Consider the following 16,407-nt stretch of genomic DNA (forward strand, 5'->3'; position numbering starts at 1 on the left):
GACACGTTGGGCCTTTATAAGTCCCTCCACACACCTCCCGAGCCTCTCCTCCGAACTCCCGAGCCTCAACGATGCGTTGGGCCTTTATAGGTCCCTCCACACACTTCCCGAGCCTCTCCTCCGAATAATAAAGGCAAACATTCCGTATGCCTTCTTAACCACCTTATCCACCTGGCCTGCTACTTTCAGGGATCTGTGGACAAGCACTCCAAGGTCCCTTTGTTCACCTACACTATTAAGTGGGCTACCGCTTAATGTGTATCCCCTTTCCTTATTTGCTCTCCCAAAGTGTATTACCTCACACTTCTCTGAATTAAATTGCATTTGCCACTGCTCTGCCCACCTGACCAGTAGATGGATATCCTCCTGCAGCCCATGACTTTCCTCTTCATTATCAACCAAACAGCCAATTTTAGTGTCGTCTGCAAATTTCTTAACCATACTCCCTATATTCAAATCTAAATCCTTGATATATACCGCAAAAAGCAAGGGACCCAGTACTGAGCCCTGCAGAACCCCACTGGAAACATCCTTCCCGTCACAAAAATATCCATCAATCATTACCTTTGCTTCCTACCTCCAAGCAAATTTTGGATCCAACTTGACACTTTGCCCTATATCCCCTGGGCTTTAACTTCATGACCAGTCTACCATGTGAGACCTTATTAAAAGCGTTGCTAATGTTCATATACACTACGTCGTATGCACTATCCTCATCGACCCTCTTGGTTACCACCTCAAAAAATTCAATCAGGTTAGTCAGACACGATCTTCCCTTAACAAAATCCATGCTGACTGTCCCTAATTAATCCTTGCCTTTCCAAATGCAGATTTATCCTGTCTTTCAGGATTTTTTCCAATAATTTTCCCACCACTGAGGTTAGGCTGACAGGTCTGTAATTACTCGGTCTGTCCCTTTCTTCCTTCTAAAACAAGGGTACTACATTAGCAGTCCTCCAATCCTCCGGCACCATGCCCAAATCCAAAGAGGACTGGAAAATGATGGTCAAGGCCTCTGCTATTTCCTCTTTTACTTTGCTCGGCAACCTGGAATGCATTTCATCCTGGCCTGGGGAATTAACTATTTTCAAAGCTGCTAAATCCCTTAATACTTCCCCTCTCATATTTATTTCATCCAGAATATCACACTCCTCCTCGATTGCAGTATCTTCATTGCCTCTTTCCTTTGTGAAAACAGATGCAAAGTATTCGTTAAGAACCTTACCAACATCTTCTGCCTCCACACAAAGATTACCCTCATGGTCTCGAATCAGCCCTTCCCTTTCCTTAGTTACCCTCTTACTCTTAATATATTTATAGAACATCTTAAGTTTTCCATAATTTTACTGGCTGAGAATTTCTCGTGCTTTCTCTTAGCTTTCCTAATATCCTTTTTAATTTTGCCTCTTAACTTTCTATATTCCTTTAAAGATTCTATAGTATTTAGTCGTTGATATATGCCATAAGCATCCATTTTTTTCTTTATCCTCCCCTGTAAGTCCGTAGACATTCAGGGGGCACTTTCCTGCATTGAACACTGCCAACCTTTTCAGAAACCAGTGGGGCCCAGAGCCAATGTTGAGGGATCCCAGGATCTCTACCTCCTGAATGTACACCACTGAACCGTCACCTTGGGTGGGACAGTCCTGCCGGTGGGAGAGGACACACCGAGGAATGGTGATAGAGGAGTCTGGGACATTTGCTGAAAGTTATGATTCTGTGAGTATGACGATGTCAGGCTGTTGCTTGACTCGGCTGTGGGACAGCTCTCCCTAATTTTGGCACAAGGCCCCAGAGGTTAGTGAGAAGGACGTTGCAGTTAGTGAGAAGGCTGTGGATGCTCAGAGCTTGCAAGGTCCACATCAGTTCTCTAAACATTCCCTCCATCCTGGTTGGTCTCTTTCTTCCTCCATTGGAGACACAGATCCCACTTCTGACTCCACGTATTACAGGGTCCTACTGTCTCGAGCCTTCTTTTCCTTTACAAACAGTAATCCTCGAACAATCCAAATTTCAAATACCTTCTTTTAATGCACATAACTCAAAGCAAGACCACACAGTACATCTTTCAGCTCCAACTCCCAGCTTCTTTCTGTCCCCTACTTCTCCTGAACCTCCCGTTTTATGCTCAGCTGCCTGAGGAAACTTTCTCTCCCCCTCCCCCATTTCCCCCCTCCTGCACCCCCACAACTCCAGGGGCTCCCACTCCCACCCCTGCCCCGCCCAACCTGCAAGAGAACACCATCGGCAGGTCAAGGCTATAAATAGAGCTGGAGTGGCCCTGGACCCAGCACGTGGCATTCAGGAGGGCAACAGATTCGAGGAGGGCGATTGGATTGACATATCCAAAATCCATTGGAGCGTGGGCAGGACCATCGGCGTGGTCGGGCCCAAGTGCAGGAGGAGAGGGAGCGAGCATCAGAGAGGTCGGGGAGGAGGAGTGGCGAAAGATCGTGGCGGAGGAGCGATGAGAGATCGTAGCGGAGGAGCGGCGAGAGATAGTGGCGGAGGAGCGGCGAGAGATTGTGGCGGATGAGCAGCGAGAGATCGTGGCGGAGGAGCGGTGAGAGATCGTGGCGGAGGAGCGGCGAGAGATCGTGACGGAGGTGCATCGAGTTGGAATCGACGAGTCGACGAGCGAAGCGAGGTCGTGGCTGGGGAATGGCGAAGTCGAGGAGCGGCGGGGTCAAGGCCCGGGAGAGGCGGGGTCGAGGATCAAGGAGCGGCGGGTTCGTGGCCCGGGAGCGGCGGGGTCGAGGCCCGGGAGCGGCGGGGTCGAGGCCCGGGAGCGGCGGCGTCGAGGCCCGGGAGTGGCGGGGTCGAGGCCCGGGAGCGGCGGGGTCGTGAAGCGGCGCACTGTAAAACAAAAGCGGTGTCGGGGTCCAGGGAAGGTGCAGCACGAGCCAACCCATACTGCGATCTATGGACAGTAGGAATTTGTGTGTGTACGAGGGCCGTGCAGTAGAGCTTGGTCTCCAGTCGTCTTGGTCAACCCTTGCCACTGGACCAAGGCCTTGCTCTGTTAAGCCCATGTGATGGCTGCTGTGCAACGGCTACTCCACATGAAAATAATTCACGCACAGCCATTTTCCACTCTTCAGGATGTAGTTCGGGATCTGGAATGGAAATAAACACCTGTGAATTCATCCCTTTTTGGTGTCGAAATGGGTCACACGTGACACAAGAGGCTGCCTAATACTATACTATACAACTCTTTATAAAGGGGAGGTTCTTAAAGAGACAATACTCCTTCTCTTAGCCCAGATAAATGATCCAGTGTTACAAAATGTGAAACAAGAGGAAATGGTGATTAGTGGGCACCCGTTGAGTGTAAAACAAAATGCCGGCGGCCGTTTAACAAAGTAAAGAATGATGTTTATACAAAGTGACTCGGGGGCAATGTGAGGAAGTGGAACAATTGTTGGTGCCATGGACACATAGGTGGACAGTCATTGACTTGGCCCACATGCACCTATTCGGAGGATCGCAGAAGACCCTGGAGCGGCTGTTGAGGCAATTCCTCTGGCCAGGACTGTGTTAAGAAGTACTCTGGTTCTGTATTTCCTGTCGAGTGTCAGCTGTGTGGACCCATGCCTCACTTTTGCACTCTATTAGTCCTTCTCCCAATAATTTAGCTGCCCTTTGAAAGGACCGCTATGGACCTAGAGGGACATATGGAGAGGGCAGCACGAGGACACCAGGATATTTTAGTAGTTTTTGACTATGGCACACGATATCCCACCACAATCTGTAACCTCATGGCCCGTCCTATCCCTCACTCCATCATTACCATCAAACCAGGGGACCATGGCCCATCCTATCCCTCACTCGATGATACCTTCCAAGTGGCACTTACTCGCCAATAATCTGCTCACCAATGCCCAGGTTGGGTTCCGCCAGGAGCAAATGGCTCCAGACCTCATTACAGCCTTGGACCAAACATGGACAAAAGAGCTGAATTCCAGAGGTGAGGTGAGAATGACAGCTATTGATTTCAAGGCAGCATTTGACTGAGTGGGGCATCAAGAAGTCAATGTAAAACTGAAGTCAATGGGAATCAGGAGGAAAACTCTCCACTGGCTGGAGTCATAGCTAGCACAAAAGAAGATTGTTGTGGTTGTTGGAGGTCAATCATCCCAGCCGCAGGACATCGCTGGAGGAGTTCCTCAGGGCAGTGTCCTAGGCCCAACCATCTTCAGCTGCTTCATCAATGACCTTCCCTCCATCATAAGGTCAGAAATGGGGATGTGCACTGATGATTGCAGTGTTCAGTTTCATTCGCAACACCTCAGATAATGAAGCAGTCCATGCCCACATGCAGCGAGACCTGGTCAACATTCAGGCTTGGGCTGATAAGTGGCAAGTACCATTCGTGCCACAAAAGGACCAGGCAATGACTATCTCCAACAAACGAGAGTCTAACCACTGTCCCTTGACATTCAACGGCATTACCATCACCAAATACCCCACCATCAACATCCTGGGGGTCACCATTGACCAAAAGCTTAATTGGACCAGCCACATAAATACTGTGGCAACAAGAGCAGGTCAGAGGCTGGATATTCTGCAGCAAGTGTCTCATCTCCTCACACCATCTACAAGGCACAAGTCAGGAGTGTGATAGAATGTTCTGCACTGGTTGAGTGCAGCTCCAACATCACTGAAGAAGCTCAACACCATCTTGGACAAAGCATCCCATCTACCACCTTAAACATTCACTCCCTCCACCACCGGCGCACCGTGGCTGAAGTGCGTACCATCGACAAGATGCACTGCAGAAACTTACCAAGGCTTCGTCGGTATGATTCTGTGAGTATGACGATATCAGGCTGTTGCTTGACGAGGCTGTGGGACAGCTCTCCCAATTTTGGCACAAGTCCCCAGAGGTTAGTGAGAAGGATGTTGCAGGGCCGAATGTGCCTATCTCGTTACCGAATCCTGTGCCTAGGTCGATGCCGGGTAGTCCATCCGGTTTTATTATCATTGTATTTTGTAGCGGTTTATTACAACTGAGTGGCTTGCTTGGCCATTTCAGAGGGCAGTTAAGAGGCAAACACATTGCTGTGGTCTGGAGCCACATGTAGCCCAGACCAGTAAGAAAGGCCGATTTCCTTCCCTAAAGGACATTAGTGAACGATGGTTTAAGACAATCGGCAGTTTCACGGTCACCATTACTGATATAAGCATATTAATCCATATTTATTTAATTAACTGAATCCAAGTGCTAATTAATTTTACCTCAGATTATTGTCTCTAAAAGTTTCCCCCCGACTGACGTTAGGCTGACTAGCCTGTACTTGCCGGGTTTATCCCTCTGCCCTTCTGTGAACAGGGTGTAACATGTACAATCCTCGAGTCCTCTGGCACCACCCCATATCTAAAGAGGATGGAAGATTGTGGCCAGAGCCTCCGCTATCTCCACCCTCACTTCCCTCAGCATCATAAGATGCATTCCATCCGGACCGGGGAACTTATCTGCATTGAGCACTGCCAATCTTTGAAGTAGCTCCTCTTTGTTTTTATCCTATTCAACATCGTTACTGTCTCCTCTTGTACTGTGACATTGGCAGCATCCTCTACTGTACTGAAGGCAGAGGCACAGTACTCATTTAATACCTCAGCCATGCCCTCTACCTCCACAGGAAGATCTCCTCTGTGGTCCTCACCCTTCGGCTTCAGCCTTCCTTTACTGACACGTTTACTATTTCAGTGAAAAACAATCATAAAGTGGTAAGATGCTGCAGCAATGAGCACAATTTCCTGAACAAATGGGAAGTGGTGAGAAGCAGGAGGAGTGAGCAGAGTGAAAGGATCGACGGGACTGAGTGAGAGGAAAAGCAGTTATCCACTGAACTAACTCCACTTCCTCTGGAGAAATGAGAGAGTGCTGAGAAATTGTAGAAATGGGTAGAATTGAAGAGATGAAATGAACAAATGACAATAAAAACATGAACTTTGCTGAAACAAATCACTTTACGTGGAAACAGACACAAAGTGACAAGGAGAAGTCGGAAAGAGAATGATGGATGAAACAAACAGCAGAATGAAGGAACAAGCTGAACGAACTGAAATAACACAACCCATTGAGAAAGTCAAAAAATGATCAGAAGCATTGAAATGAATACAATGGAAGAAATAAAATGACTGAATGAGAGAAAAAGCATCAACTCGCTGCAATAACTGGAGTTACATGAAAACAATCAAAGGTTTGATAAAACAAAATAGAAAAATCCAGAATGAAAGCAACAACATGGCTGAAAAGAGAAAGCAATGAGTCGCTAAAATATAGCAACCACCTCGAAGGGACTGAACGAGTGAGAAGAAGCACAATTGAATAAAATGGACCAAAGGACAGAGCATTCATTCCCAGACATACCTGACTTTACAGGAATTAATACAAGATGTGCTGTGAAATGCCTATAAAAGAATAACATCAATAAATGATAGAAAAAGGTTAAACTCCCCTTGAAACAATCAAGTGGTGGTAAGAAGCTGTTGAAATGAGTTCAGTGACAGGAATACAATGGCTGGTTGAAAGAAACAACATTAACTCATGAAACAAATCACTGCACTGGAAAAAAATCTAAACGAGCGGAGCTAGAAATGTGTACAATTGATGAAAAAAGGAGTTTAGAATGAAAAAGCATTAACACAATTAAATAAATAACTGTGGGGAACACATTGATTAAGACTATTTTATTTAACATCTCTGCTAATACCATTCACAGTATCGCAGAGGTAAGTATTGATGATTACAATAAAGTAGCTCAATATTTAATATCAAACAATCTGAATGATCACAGCCGATCAATTTAAATGCATGCCATGACCCTCGGTGTAACTGGGATTCACTGAGTAACAGGAGAACATCATTCGTTCAATGTTCACAATGACTGCAGTGCCTTAGCCAGGGGAGGTTTAGAATGTGACTGTGTCCTGTCAGGGAACGTTCCCAGCACTGAAGCGCTCCCTTTGGGACATGAGTATAAGACGTACAAGCTCTCCTTTTGTCGGCAGACAGTTGCTGGAGGATTCAGGAGTTGTGCCTTCCTCAGGCAACCTTTTCAGACAATGATGAGAAAACCAGATACAGAGCACGGGCGGATTTACAGCATGTGCTCCCTGCTGGGAGACTGAGATTCACATGGCGATTACACGGTCACCACAACCCAACCGTCCTTAAAGCAGCTTTGTAAACTTTCCCTAATAAACATAGTGTACGTTGCAAGCAAGACTCGGGCTGGAAAAATAACAGAATAATACTTTGTTACTGATCTCCACTGACCTCAGCCAAGTAGTTGTTTACCCGGGTGTCCCCTTTTCCCAGGTGTGCCATTTACCCGGGTGCCCTCTTTACCTGGGCGGCCCCTTTACCCGGGTGTCCCCTTTACCCGGGCGTCCCCTTTACCCGGATCACTCCTTTACCCATGTGTCCCGTTTAACCCGGTGTCCCCATTACCCGGGTATCCCTTGACATGGATGTCCCCTTTACCCAGGTGCCCACTTTACCGGACGTCCCCTTTACCCGGGTGTCCCCTTTACCCGGGCGCCCCCTTCACCCCGGGTGTCCCCTTCACCCTGTGTGTGCCTTTTATCCGGATGTCCCCTTTACCCGTGCGTCCCCTTTACCAGGGTGTACCCTTTAACCGGGTTTACTGCTGTGTAATGCAGCCTCACACAATCCGGACCCTCAGAGGCATACGGATGGGAGAAATTTTCCCCCGGCTCCCCGCAGCCTCGACACATCAATCCGGAGCCCTGGAACTTTCCTCAGCCGCTCTTTCCCGCCCACTGCTCCTCCAATCATAGCTCCCCCCGCTCTCTGATCCTCCAATCACAGCTGCACCCTGCTCGCTGATCCACCAATCACAGCTCCCCGCGCTCGCTGATCCTCCAATCACAGCTCCCCCCGCTCGCTGATCCACCAATCTCAGCTCCCGCCCGCTCGCGCCCTTGCCATTGGCGCCCTTCAGTCGCTCTGCAGCAGGGCTTGGCGCCCCTCCGTCCCGCTGCTCAACAACCTTTTACGGCAGTGGGAGAGCAGAGGGGCTTCGGCGGGGAGAGGTCTCACTTTGCCAGCATTGACCACGGGGCAAAGGCCGCACAAAGAAAGAGCTGAAGAAAGATGAGCAAGCGGTGAGTGAAGCCGCCTGGGCTGAGCAGGTGGGGACACACAGCTTCCACTCTGACACCCAATCCCGTGACCTCTCACACGGTGTGAGCCGCACGGAATTACACCTCGCCCCGGCCAACCCTTTATAGAGTTCACTGTGGAACGGACAACTCAAGGCAAAGGTTTCTGGAATAAGTTCTCTTTACTTAAATTCAACAAAAGATTACAAGTAAGCATCCAATAGTACCATTACACACAGTGATCCCGGTTTAACAATAAGCAGGCTCAGGTCTATTCCTTTACTTAAAACTCAAGTGATCATAAGTAAAAACTCACACGTACTGACACAATCGAGTTGTCGGTTCGGCGGTGACTAGACGTGGCTCTTTAACGGGCAACTGACCAGGTTGCCTTTCGACTGAAGCAGTACCCAATGACCTTTCGTAGCACTGTTTTATACCCCCAAAAACCTGGGCAGTCCCTTTGTGTGTACATGTTTCATCCAGCACGGGTAATGGCCGACGTTGGTTTTTCACTCTTCTCCCAATTAATCATTCAGGGTTTGCGAGGGGCGTTCCTCCAATCAAATTCCCCATTGTTCAGTTATTCATAATAGTTTGCAGAAGAGCAATAAACCATATGGTCACATCATGCATCGTTACCTTGTATTTTTTTTGCAGAATTCCCAAGGTATGTGTTCTTCCTTTAGCCCCCAAATGTCTCATGTATTGACCATTGGAGACGCTGCATAAGAACATATGAAATAGGAGCATGAGTAGGCCATGTGGCCCCTCAAGCCTGCTCCGCCATTTAATTTGATCATGGCTGATCCGATCATGGACTCGGGTCCACTTCCCTGCCCACTCTCCATAACCCTTTATTCACTTATCGTTTAAGAAACTGTCTATTTCTATCTTAAATTTATTCAATGTCCCAGCTTCCACAGCTCTCTCAGGCAACAAATTCCACAGATCCACAACTCTCAGAGAAGAAATATCTCCTCATCTCAGTTTTAATAGGCAGTCCCTTATTCTGAGATTATACCCTCTAGTTCTAGTCTCCCCGATCAGTGGGAACATCCTCCTCTCTGCATCCTCCTTGTCAAACCCCCTCATAATCTTATACGTTTCGATAAGATCACCTCTCATTGAGTAGAGGCCCAACTTACTCAACCTTTCCTCATAAGTCAACCCCCTCAACTCTGGAATCAACCATGTGAACATTCTCTGAACTGCCTCCAAAGCAAGTATATCTTTTCGTAAATATGGAAACCAAAACTGCACGCAGTATTCCAGTTTAGGCCTCACCAATATCTTATATAGCTGTAGCAAGACTTCCCCGCTTTTGTACTCCATCCCCTTTACAATAAAGCCCAAGATTCCATTGGCCTTCCTGATCACTTGCTATACCTTCATACTAACCTTTTGTGTTTCATGCACAAATAACCCCAGGTCCTGCTGTATTGCAATTTTTCTCCATGTAAATAATAATCTGGAACTTCATCTCAGTTAAAAGGGATTTGATAATCGAGTGTACCCCATGCACTAACAACCAGATGTTCTGTCCAGATCTGCTATCTAACACAGCTTTTGAAATATCTGACATAGCTGCCTATAGGTGGGGGCAGACTGTGGGACATCCGGGTGCACTTCTAAATGAACCCACTGTACTGCCCCTCCCATGGCCATAGAATAGATAGGCCACAGTCTGTCAGTAAAAGCCGCCAGGAATTCATTGGGGCCCTGCTCTATGTCATCTATGGCCATAAAAGGATCCCTTTTACCAGCCCACAATGCTTGAGCAATTCGCACTTTCAAGCCTCATAATTGCCTCCAGCTGCCTTTTTATCCATCGGAAGGCTGCTGAACACTCCTGGACTGAGAGTTAAAAGCAACAGACCTTTCTTTTCCTGATCATCCAAGCTGTTCAAGGCAGCTATTCTACCTCAAAGCAGCACCTTTGGGGGTCTGCCCCTGCTCCAACATTTCACATCACTGGCCATTTTCCACAAGTTCTCTATCTAGTGCCCCCAGGACTCCTACATCCACCCCATCAGCCGGCGTCTGTTATCATTTTTGACGCATCGCAATGATAGGCGGGGTCCGAATTCCCTCTGGTGGGCCATGTTCTGGTCCCTTGTATAATTCCGCTTCACCTTTATCACATCCCTCAGCGCTCTCTCCATTTTCCTGTCCTTCTGACTGAGGGGGTCATTGCACGCACAATGCCCCTTTGTACACACACCTGATCCTCCAACTCCTTAATCTTTTTGCACTCTGTGAAATCCCCCTCAGCGCTCCGTTCTCCTGAAAACTGCTTTTGAGCAACCCTATATGTGTCTTTCAGGTCCTCATTAATCCTTACTGCCTGTTCTGTGCGATGTCTCTGATCTGCTTCCTTCATGGCCCACATATCACACTGATTCTGATTATTAATACACTGACTCTCGAGGTACTGTTCTTTATTACACCTGCTCTCCTTTTCCTTCTCAAACTGTTCCTCCAGCTTCCTCTTACTTTCCTTTCCTTCCTATAATCCTTTTTACTCCTCTCTCTTTCTTCCTCTAATTCCTTTAAAAGTCAGATTATTACTGCTTCCTTCTCACTAATTTTCTCGTCCCTATCTTCTATCTCCTTTCGCAACCTAATCTTCGTACATGCGACATTCTTAACTTGCCTCCTATATGCTAACAACCAGCCAGCCTTCATTTTTCTGAACTGGCGCATGGACCCTTGTGTCCACTGTTCGGCCTCACAAACCGGATTATCACTGTCTATAATGATCGGTACCCACCCCTCCCTGAGAGGTAACGTCTCCACTTGAGTTTTAAGTAATGTGATGATCATCAACATAAACCCACATACTAACACCAGCGAGTGGTCAGTTCAGCGGTGACTAGACGTGGCTCTTTAACCGGCAACTGATCAGGTTGCCTTTTGACTGCAGCAGCACCCAATGTACTTTTGTGAGGCATATTGGTCAATTAGATTTGGTCAACTTTAAGCCAACATTCACAGAACCTTTCAACTAAAGAGTCCAAATCTAGGGATCCATTACACTGTGAGGACAAGTCCCTCATCTTCCACCCGGACATGCCATGGTGCCATCTTGCCGTTGGTGAAGTAGGATTGGGCAGTGGTGTCAATAGCCATTGTGATGTTACCGATGATGCAGGTTGGTTGCGCTGTCAATAGTCATTGTGATGTTACCGATGATGCAGGTTGTTTGCGTTGTCAATAATCACTCAGAACGGGGACGGGGGGAGGGGCCAAAATGTCCTCCAAACAAACCATGATAACAGCCAGAAGGGGGACATTTTACTTGAACAGTGAAGTTACAGAGTGGAGCACACAGATTGCCGTGGGAAGGAAGGGCTTCTCTTTTCCCCGCTTCTTGCAGTTTTCCTCCCCAGTGTGCAGGATGCAGAAATAATGCTTACACGGTGTGTGCTGCAGAGAGTGTGATGTGCCTGTGGTTTATCTGAGACAGCCAGGTTAGGAATACAGGAAGTCACACAAGACAGGTGTATTCCTGTCCAGAAAGGTGGGTGGCTCAGTCTCAGGCCCATTCTGACTTGGTGCCCTTTCTGTTGGGACTCGTCCTTCTCATATTCAACACATATTGCAGGGCGATATGATAGAAATGTTTTAAAATGGTGAAAGATGGGTTGGGTAGATAGAAGCAGGCTGCTTCCAGGGGTTGAAGGGTCAAGACGAGGAGCCAGAGATACAAGAATGTAAGATATTTAGAACAGTGACCAAGAGAAATGTCTTTACACAGAGCGTTGTGAGGCTGTGGAATCACTCCCAGTGTTAGTGGTTGGGGCACTATGTTCTGTAGTGACAAGTGGTCCTTGTGCTTTTATCCAAGGCAGGCCTCAGCCCAGTCATTTGCTCCAAATGTTGCTGCAATGATTCGAGAGGTGCAGGTATCAGGGAGCAGCAGTAAACAGTAAATAAAATCTAAATGCGAGCAAGTATCAATTGTTTATCTTCATCTATTGCTACTTCAATAACTGTACCTGGATATCCGATCAGGCCCACCATAGAGAATGAGTTTTACACCCTGTATTATGCAGGTTAATCTGTCACATTCTAGATCAAACATCACTACAGTCTCTACAAACTGAGGAGTAATGTTGATAGGCATGACGTACAGGGGATCATGTCGATCTGATTCAAGTGCACTCTTCACCAGCTGTTGTACAGCTTCCGAACGGTCTTCCAGTGAATCCTTGAGTGACTTGTAAGTAAAAGCAAAGGACGACACTGCCCCAAAGATAGAGAGGGTCACTGGACTGAAGCTGTGATTGACCCCAGCTATCATGCAAGTGACGATGGTGCCCCAAAGATAGAGAGGGTCACCGGACTGAAGCTGTGATTGACCCCAGCTATCATGCAAGTGAAGATGGTGATACCAAACAGCACCCTGGGAATTACTGGTGGTATCTTGCTTGGCACTCGACGATTCATTTCAGTTTTCAGAACTGAAGTGGGCTTACTGACATAGCTGGCCAGGCTTTGCAGAAACTTGTCATTGAGTCCCACCTGTTTCTGGAGGTAGATCAGCCCAGCAACTGTCAACACAAAGCCTGTAATGGAAGACAACCCTGGCATTGGCACTGGCACTGCACCCAGTGCTCCAGCGAGAACAGCCATCAGCCAGACTCTCTTCTTCAACATCCTTATTTTCGCTTCTAGAATTTCCAGCATAATCTTTGGGAGTGAGAGCGAGAAAGCGTTTAATTTTATACTGCGGAGATTACTGACGAGGCTGGACTTTAAGTCAGGAAGTCCAGGTCAAAACTAGAGATCAGAAAAATGGCTGGTGGTGTAACTCCAATACTTTGGAAGTTGCTGACACAGTCCCTGAGGATTGTCCTCCGCCCTTCACTAAAGTCAACACCTTGCATCCTCAGTGCATGTGCATCATTGTCTATCTTGGACCGCACATAGTACAACTCCTTGCCTTGTTCTTGAATCCTTTTGGTAAGCTCTGCGTCATTCTCTCTGAATCGTGACTGGGACACAACGATGAAAAAGTCATAGCTTTCAAACTTCACCTTCTTCAGGTAATTATTGATTTCAAAACCAAAGGAATTTGTTCCGGGAAGATCCCAGAGATGAACATTAGACAGAGCTCGATAGGGATATCTGGTTGGCTCCATCCCGGTTTCTTCATTCCCAGTTGGAGCAGCTCCCTGATCTTCGCTCATAGCATTGATAAAGGTGGATTTCCCCGAGCCCACATCACCCATCACTGCGATGTTCAGCTGCATGTTGTCTAAATTGCCTGACCTCTTTATCTGAAGAATCACTGCTTCCAAATCACCAGCGCTATACATAGATCACAGGTTCCTGCTCTCCTCAGCAGTGAAGAACTTGGAGAGTATAGCCATTTGATCTCTGAAAATAACATCAATCCTCAAATGTTACACATCAGGAATGTGCACCGTTTGGGTCTCCTTATCTAACGAAGGATATATGTGCCTTGGAGGCGGTACAATGGGGGGTCAGCAGATTGATTCCTGGGATGAGAGGGCTGTCTTATGAGGAGAGATTGTTAGAATGTGTCTATAGTCTCTGGAGTTTAGAAGAATGAGAGGTGATCTCATTGAAACATACAAGATTCTGAAGGGGATTGACAGCGTAGATGCTGAGAGATTGTTTCTCCAGGCTGGAGTGTCTAGAACCAGGGGGCACAGTCTCAGGATAAGGGGTAGGCCATTTAGGACAGAGGTAAGGAGGAATTGCTTCACTGAGGGTTGTGAATCTTTGGAATTATCTGCCCCAGTGGGCTGTGGATGCTGAGTCTCTGAATATTTTCAAGGCCGAGATGGATAGATTTTTGGAGTCTAGGGCAATCAGGGGATTATGGAGATCGGGCGGGAAAGTGGAGTTGAGGTCGATGATCAGTCATGATCTTATTGAATGTTGGAGCAGGCTGGAGGGTTGAGCAGATATAATGAGGGATGTTCAGGAGGGCATAATTTGAGGAGCACAGACAACTCGGGGGGGGGGGGGGGGGGGGGGGAGGTTGTGAGGTTGACAAAGATTACAGGATAGGGAGGGGCAAAGCCATGGAGTTATTTGTAAAGAAGGATGAGAATTTTGAAATTGAGGCATTGTTTAATCGGGAGCCAATGTAGGTCTGAAAGCGCAGGAGTGATGGGTAATCGTGACTTTGTGTGAGATAGGACACGGGTTGCTGAGTTTTGGATGACCTCAAGTTTACATAGTGTAGAATATGGGAGGCCAGCCAGGAGTGAGTTGGAATAGTCAAGTCTAGAGCTAACAATCATGAATGAGGGTTTTCAGCAGCAGAAGAGCTGAGGTAGGGGCTGAGGCGGGCAATGTTACGGAGGTGAAAACAGGCGGTTTTAGTTGTGCTGTAGATATGTGGCTAGAAACTCAATTCAGGTTCAAATATGACACCAAGGTTGCAAACAGTCTTGTTCACCCTCCGCTTGATGCGAGGGAGAGGGATGGAGTCAGTGGTTGGGGAATGCAGTTTGTGGCGAGGACCAAAGATAATGGCTTTGGTTTTCCCAATATTTAATTGGAGAAAATTTCTGCTCACCAAGTACTGGATGTCGGACAAGCAATCTGACAATTTAGATACCAGGTAGGGGTCGATAAAATTGGTAGAGCAGGGTGCCATCAGTGTACATTTGGAAACTGACTTTCGGATAATATAGCCAAGGAGCAACATGGAGATGAGAAATAGGAGGGGACCAAGGACAGATCCTTGGGGAACACCAGAGGTAACGATGCGGGAGTGGGAAGAGAAGCCATTGCAAGAGATTTTCTGGCTACGATTAGATAGATAAGACTGGAACCAGGCGAGTGCAGTCCCACCCAGCTGGACGATGGTGGAGAGGCGTTGGAGGAGGATGGAGTGGTCAACTGTGTCAAAGGCTGCAGACAGGTCCAGAAGGACGAGGAGGGATAGTTTACCTTCGTCACAGTCAGAAAGGATGCCATTTGTGACTTTGATGAGAGCCATTTCGATACTGTGGCAGGGGCAAAAACCAGATTGAAGGAATTCAAACATTGAATTCATGGAAAGATGGTCACAGATTTGGGAGGCAACAACATGTTCAAGTTCTTTGGACAGGAAAGGAGTTTGGCGATGGGGCGATAACTAGCATGCAAATCGCAATTCTCCACTTTTTTTTCTGCAGTTCTAGTCAGGTAGAACAGTTCTACTTTGGAACAGAATTTTTTCTTCAAAAGGGGGCGTGTCCGGCCACTGACGCCTGATTTCAAAGTTTCCACAGTGAAAACGTACTCCAAACTAAAGTAGAATGGAGCAAGTGAAAATTTTTGTAGAACTGAAAAAACCTGTTCTACACATTAAAAAATCAGGCGCAGGTTACAAATTAGGCGTCCAGAACGAGGTGGGGGGGGAGCGGCGGGGGGGAGGGAAGTCATTAAATTCTACAGTCAATCCTTATTTATACTTCTACAAATATTATACAAATAAATCCAACCTGAATAAACATTTATAAGCAAAGAAAAGATTAAATAAACCATCTTCCTACCTGTGTGAAAGTGCTTCAGCCATCGTTCGTTCCCGCAGGGGGTGGGGAAGGAAACCGCCGTTTGTTGCCGCGGAGGGGAGGGAGGGGAAGGAGACAGCGGTTTGTTGCCGTGGAGGGGAGGGAGGGGAAGGAGACAGCGGTTTGTTGCCGTGGAGGGGAGGGAGGGGAAGGAGGCAGCGGTTTGTTGCCGTGGAGGGGAGGGAGGAGGAGGAGACAGCGGTTTGTTGCCGCCGCGGAGGGGAGGGGAGGGAGGGGGAGGAGACAGCGGTTTGTTACCGCAGAGGAGAGGGGAGGGAGGGGAAGGAGACAGCGGTTTGTTGCCACCATGGAGGGGAGGAAACCGCCATTTGTTGCCGCGGAGGGTGGGGAGGGGAAGGAGACAGTGAGAAGGGAAGCCTCAGTGCTGATGGCAATGTGCTTTTATTAAAAAAATGTTCAAAAATTAAACAGCTACAAAGAACTACAAAAATGGCCGAGTGCCAATGTTTTTTTCACACTGAGCATGCGCGAACGCTCCAACGCGCACGCGCAGCGTTGCCGGCAGGAAAAAAACTAATTTAAATAGTACCCGCCCCCCCCACTTACAAATTCGGCGCGAGTGCAGGCTCCGCCCCCCTGGGTGCCGCGCCAAACAGACAAGGAGCTGCAAAGCGCTCGAGAATAGCGCGTTTTTTTTCTGGCGCCGCTTTAAGCGCGAAAAACGGGCGCCCAGCTCGGAGGGGTGCCCGTTTTTTATCCTGTGGAAACTTGG

General features: G+C 47.6%; 1 pseudogene; it reads right to left on the bottom strand.

Annotated features, from left to right (window-relative positions):
- Positions 1-12,121: 12,121 nt before the first annotated feature.
- LOC139266168 (interferon-gamma-inducible GTPase 10-like) lies at positions 12,122-13,511 on the bottom strand (annotated as a pseudogene).
- Between the last annotated feature and the right edge of the window lie 2,896 nt (positions 13,512-16,407).

This window comes from Pristiophorus japonicus, chromosome 6 (assembly GCF_044704955.1).
Source record: "Pristiophorus japonicus isolate sPriJap1 chromosome 6, sPriJap1.hap1, whole genome shotgun sequence".
NCBI classification, from domain to species: domain Eukaryota; kingdom Metazoa; phylum Chordata; class Chondrichthyes; family Pristiophoridae; genus Pristiophorus; species Pristiophorus japonicus.